Here is a 6552-nt window from a genome sequence, read left to right on the forward strand (position 1 = left end):
GGAAGGGAAGGGAAGGGAAGGGAAGGGAAGGGAAGGGAAGGGAAGGGAAGGGGTACTGGAAAAAGAATAAATATCTCCATAAAATTCAGGAAGTTTCAAAAAAGAATAATCAATACAGAGATATAAACAGCAATAATTTTGAAATAATTTGTGGACATGCCTCATAAAACATCAGAGAAAAAACAGTAGAATCTTTGGGGGTGGAAGGAGGGATTTTGCGTTCAGACATTCATGTTTTGAATATTTGATAACTCATTCGAATGTTGTCTCTTATCCTGGTCCCAAATTGCTGTAGAGCAACTCATGATTGCTTCACTTCAATTTATTTTTTGCTAAATGACTACTACTATTGGTTGAGCTCTTGCTTGTTACATACACTTTGTTACTCTTGATTCTAAATTAAGACCTGCTTTGACTGCCCACAGAACAAATCAGCATGACAAGAGACAGCCAAACCCAAACACTCTGCACACTGTGCAGTACTGAGTAACAGAAAATGAAATATCTAAGAAAATAGAGAAGTTTACTTGGTTGGTTTGGGGTATTTTCTATATATTCATATGAATATTTGTGTTGCAATCTGAAACACTGTTGTACACTTTACCAAGTAGGATAAAAGGATCTGTAGGTACTCTTTGTGTTCCTTACTATGATTTCCCAAAAATAAATGCCCAAAGCTCATAAGAGGATTTTACCCTTTATTTTATACTATTTGAAAAATATAAGCCAATTCTCTCAACAATATGCACCTAGGTGTGGCAACCGTCATGCTGTATCCCTCTAGTCTAGTTTATATATACTGATAATGTGAGTCACTTTTTTAATGCTTTTGTCAAACAGCATATGAGCAAATAGAACAATGAGTAGTCTTTAGAAGAATTTAGAGGAAAATACAATTATCGTGAGACCGTGATGGGTCAACTCTTTACTGAAGTTCATAAGGCTATTTAAAATATTTTAATGAGTTGAGAGCAACAGAAGACACCTTTTTCCAGTAGTATATAAATACTCCTTCATATGAGAAAAATCTCTGCAACTATATCACCACTTTGTAATAGAGTGTGTCAAATTCTTAATCCTGGGATTGTAAGTGAATATAGAGGGTACCTCACTAAAAAAGAATGAAAATCAACAGACTTGAATAGATTAAAAAAAAAAAAAAACTGAACTTTCGTTGAATTTAAAATTTTGAAAGGAAATTCAAACTATTTATAGGGCAAATCAGAGCCTCAGAGGTCTGTTTTGTCACGGTACCAATGCTTACCAAAGAACAGCGCACATTCTCCATAAGCCAATAAACGTGCAAGAGATGCTTAACAGTCATTTTATTATTTTTAATTTAGTCTTCAAGAAGTAGTGGAACAAATGTCAAAGACAGTATTGTTTGCCACTAAAGAGACCCAACATTTTCTAGGATGCTAGAATTTCATCATACAATAGTATTTAGATTTCCATTTACACAAATGTATGCTCTTAAGGTCAAGATGAACCCCAAATGTAAATGTAAAATTAGAACCAAATCTGAAGGTTTTCCAAAATAGGCCCTTGGGTCTGGGTTGGAGTTCAGTCTGCTTTATATGTAGCACATTTTTTCACATAAACACATTTTTTATACCAAAAAGAACAGACAAATACATAATTTTCATCACTTTCTATTCTAAAGAACAGATAACTGACAATTGTGACAGAGCCAATTTTGTTATATTGCTTATTGTTATGAGCATGAAACTTAGCCATACTTCCTATTTTAAAGGAATGGGAAAGAACGAATGACTGTTTTTATGCCTGGACATTTTTCTGTTTACTATGCATCTTCTCCATTAAAAATTCCTGAACTGATCAAAAGAAAGCAGTGGTTCAATTATTATCAGAACTAACAAAAAAAAGAAATCTTTGGGGTGAGGGGGAGGGATATATACATGGTTAATAAAGCTAATAATAGAAAAGTTAATAATAATAATAATAATAATAATTGGGTAGTCATTAGTTAAACACAATAATCTACAAAGCTTGTCATGTCCACATGCTGTTTCAAATGCCATGTCTTTAGCAAGGAAAGTCATTGCAGAATATTTGTTTAGATTTTTTTATTTGTAGAAATTACTGCATTATTCCACAATACAGTATTTCTACTCAATATTTAACACATGGAAATTTTCCCTTTAATAGCAGAACTCGTTAAAACTTAAATGATGGTGATTAGATATATTTTCTTCACCAAATTTTATTTTAATACAACCCAGGAGAATAAGTGCCATTACAACTTGGATGGGGATTAATCACATCAAAATAATCTGTTTAAACCAGAATCAGAAGAACTTCAGTATTTATATATGCTACCAACAAAGAGGCATTATAGTCTGTGATCTGAATTGTGCTCTGTGCTGTCTTTCTCCATAGGAACTGAAGACACATCAATCAGTGATGATGTTGCCCAGTTTGGGCATGTAGACTGTTAAGGGTTTCTGTAGTCTGAACAAACACAGGTGAAGGCAGACAATGGAGGAAGAAAAAAAAAAGGAAGGAAAAAAATTCATAACAAGAGAAAAAGTGAGATAAACAAGGTCTGGATTCATTCCACTTAACTTGAGATATCTTGCTAGGTTAGGATCATCAGTCAGTCTAGGCTCTCTCCACAGAAAAACGAATTAGAGATAGGAACTTTTAGAAGGCAATTTACCCCACCTAAGAACCAAGTCATCTCTAGTGGTATGTCTCACACTGTTAACTACAGGGGCAACACCTGCTCCCAGATAGGGTATGTCACTTTATTCCTGTAGGTGTCCTTGAGCTAAAATAAGAGAGGGGCAAAGTGGCAAAAGTAGTAGGACATGCAAATTAATAGCTGGGAAATGAGCAAAAATTTAAGAGCATGAATGACAAAAGATTAAGCACAAGTTAGTGCTCAAGGGAGAGAAAAATCACATAAAGGAAACTGAATGACTGAAGAAAAAAGCAAGAAATCACTAAGAATTCAAAACAAGAAAAAGGTTTTCTTTTTATTTTTAAGTCAAATGAGAAGGGATGGCACTAATAGTGTGAATTAAGATGCTGTACTGCATTTATTATTCTTTATATTATTTTTATGTTGCAGTAGGCTAGAATAGCTCTAGCCAATTGGCAAATGTCTACCCATGCGTCACATATAGTTTGATGAGATATAAAGGTGATAATGATTTGAAGTATGCTGGGACTCCTAATATTTCAAACATCCTAAATTATGCCCAAAAAATTACATCCATCCAGGCAGGCAAAAATTCTCTAAGCACCCTGACCCTACTGAGAACCAATATCAAAATTCTCATTAAGAATCTTTGTGAAATATGTATATTCACTCACTTAAAAAAGAGGTGTATGGGGGCGAAGTGGGCAGACAATGAAAAAGCATTTAAAACTAATTTTTAAGGCATCTGCAGTAAAACTGGTTAACAAATAATTCAATGTTCATTATTTGTTGAGCCCTGTACATCTTGTTAACTAGGATAAAATACTCCAGTCTCTTTGACTTGGAAGTTGAGCAGCTACTAAACACACTTAATTTGCACAGGCTGTCTAAGATGTTAAATGAACCATAAAGGGCAGATGACAGAGACAAATAATCCTTTTCCCTGAAGGTGCAGAGTTTCAGGGCCTTGGTCTCCCTTTCACATTGATGCAGTGTGTGACACTGGAGGACCTGGCTATCACTTTCTATAAATGGCTTAACCTTCAGCTTTGTGTGGTCTGTCTAGTACTATACCCTGACAATTAAAGAAAATCAATATCTGACACTTCAATGCTGAAAACATGGAGCCCCCTTTGGAGGTAAATAATTAGTTCAGAAATGCTTCAGGCAATAATTAACCAAACTAGACTTATTAAGAACAATTGCCTGCAGCATTTTTCCTTTTCAGAGGTGTTTAATATCTATCACATAACTTATAAATGATTTAGATTTAAGCATTTCAGCTTTTAACAGTGTTATAATTAACATTGTTTGACGGGTAACTCTTTCACACAATAAATTATTCTCAAATCACAACACCTTAGTGAACCTTTAGACCTCATGTTCATTTATTTCAGTCTACAAAGAGAGAAGCACATAAATTATTTGATTCAGAAGCCTCTGATTTAAATTTCTATTTAATATTCATGGAGAGAGGTGAGTGTTTTATATGTTTCTGTTTGAATCACAGATTATACATTTGATTATACAACACATTTGCACAAAAAATTCCCATGTAGAGCCACTGAGCATGAGAGTGAAAGGCTAACACCCTTGGCTATCTGTGGGATTTTTTCCATTGCCTTTAGAAGGAATAGGAGTTTATGGAAGACTCTTATGGTGAAGTCCAATGATCTGTCCAACATATTTCAAGTTTACCTCCTCTGACTCAATGATACAAAAGTAAAAATATTATTCCTGTTGGATAGCTACATTATGACTAAACAGCTGTCTGGAAAGAGAGAGTGGGAAGAGAAGAGGTAATTTTTGTCAGACTAAATGTTTGTATTTTTCATGACCAGCTGTTGAATTATTATCCAACCGAAGTCTTAACAATTACTCAATTTTGGAAGCATTAGTTTTCCTGTTGAAGTCAGCAATGCTTCTAAAGTTCTAAAACACATGTAAATGTTTTTCAGGATCTGGGCATCCATCTATGTTTTGTTGCTATCATGACACTGGAAAATTAACATTATGAAGGCAAAAAGGATACTTCATACTTCTGGGTTCAGTGATCCTGTGATATCCTTACACGCAGTGGACTAAACTTTGATCCCACCACCATTCTTATGTAAGTAATTTACAAGAGCAGAACAAGAGATTTTCACAAGGCTGGGGTTGGAGCCTGTATCTGTGTGTGCATATACATGTATGCATGCTCACTGCTGCTTAGAAATCCATCCTTCATCCTTTTAAATTCTACGGAAAACATTTATACTAGAACATTTACACTTAACAAAAGGAAAGAACAATCCTATATCCCAGTTTTGTAACTAAACAAATTAGCCATCCTCAGGCCTCTGAGATCAGTGGAAGGAATTACAGAATCTCCATATAGAATACTATCCGTTTTTCTCCTCTAATTGAATTGCTTGATGGATAAAATTATGATTGTAGTAATCTATCTCCTCCAGTGCCTCATGAATTTCATGGGTATAAAAGTACACTTCATCTTACAAGGCTTTAAAAAATTCTAACACTGTAGAAATTAACAGTCCTAGATTGCATTCTGTATTTTATAGAATCTACATCATCCATTTGAAAATGTAAAGGTGACTAGTCAGGAAAGTCAAACACAAAACCACAATGTTTTACCCTATAAAGCAAAGAGCATACTTACAGTAATTGAGACATCCTAAACTAAGGCAGAAGAAAATTGTCCTACTTTGTGTTGCCTACCAACCTTGAAATGCAGAAGTACAAATAATGTAAGCTAGATATCTGATGTAAGTTACACACTTAAGCTTCCTCTACAATCTCTACAGAGAGATTCGGTTCTCTGGCCACTGGCACATATCCTACACTAGAATATTTAACTTATCTTCTGGAGTTGATTTATTGGCTGTAAAATGGTTATAAGCAGCTTATAGTATGGACAAACTGTGGCTCCATTTTAGTAGTATAGAATGCAAGCAGCTACATAGGTAGTTGTTTAAGCTCCCATAAATTAATAGAAATTAAGCTAATAATTTAGGCAGTTCACAGGATCACATGCTGGTGTCTCCCTTAGGATAAGGTAAATTGTTCTCAGAATGCTTACAAGTTCTCCACTAACTATGAGGGAAGATCTGAAAAAAATCACCTGTGCTCGAGGCAGTTAAAGCAGAGGCAAAAAAATCCTAAATTGCTTAACTTTTAGGCATATAAATTTAGATTAGAAGAACTTCACATATCTGTTATTTCACACTAGACCTTTCTCTGCCCATTAGCTTGTAATTTCTTTTATATGACTGAGCCACATCACATGGTTCCTATTTCTACTTAGTTCTTCAGTTTTATATCGCCAACCTCACATAGATCAACACTCAAATTATATTAACAATGCAAATGTATAATTTTATTTCCATGTATTTAAATTCTAAAGGTTAATTCAGTTGCAATACTTTAGGCTACATCTATAAGAGGTTTAATGAAACACAATCTATTTCACAGTATTATTATTTGAGTGACACATTTATTTATTTATTTATTTATTTAAAGAATTGAGGTATAACAGGATAAAAATTTTAAAAATGTCAATATTTATTTATTTACTATAAAATTTCCACCAAGGCTGTTAAGTATTCATTTAGTCAAAAAAAATCTTTATGTGGATATATACTTGTCCTCTCTAAGATGATGGGTTAGAGTTCAGCATAAGAGCAGAAAATGTTAAAGAGAAAACATCCAGTCACCTGAGATTATTGTAAAAGCACTTCATGGATGATAACAAAAGTTTGCAAATAAGTTGTTATAAGATTTTTGTTGAAGGCCAAGGTTACAGGAAAATAAAGTCAAATGGTGCATTTAATTATTTCATACACGTTACAACCTCATGTGTATATGGTACCCTTATTGTGAAAACAGAT

The sequence above is a fragment of the Lepidothrix coronata genome, unplaced genomic scaffold (assembly GCF_001604755.1).
Source record: "Lepidothrix coronata isolate B3197 unplaced genomic scaffold, Lepidothrix_coronata-1.0 Scaffold32, whole genome shotgun sequence".
Taxonomy (NCBI): domain Eukaryota; kingdom Metazoa; phylum Chordata; class Aves; order Passeriformes; family Pipridae; genus Lepidothrix; species Lepidothrix coronata.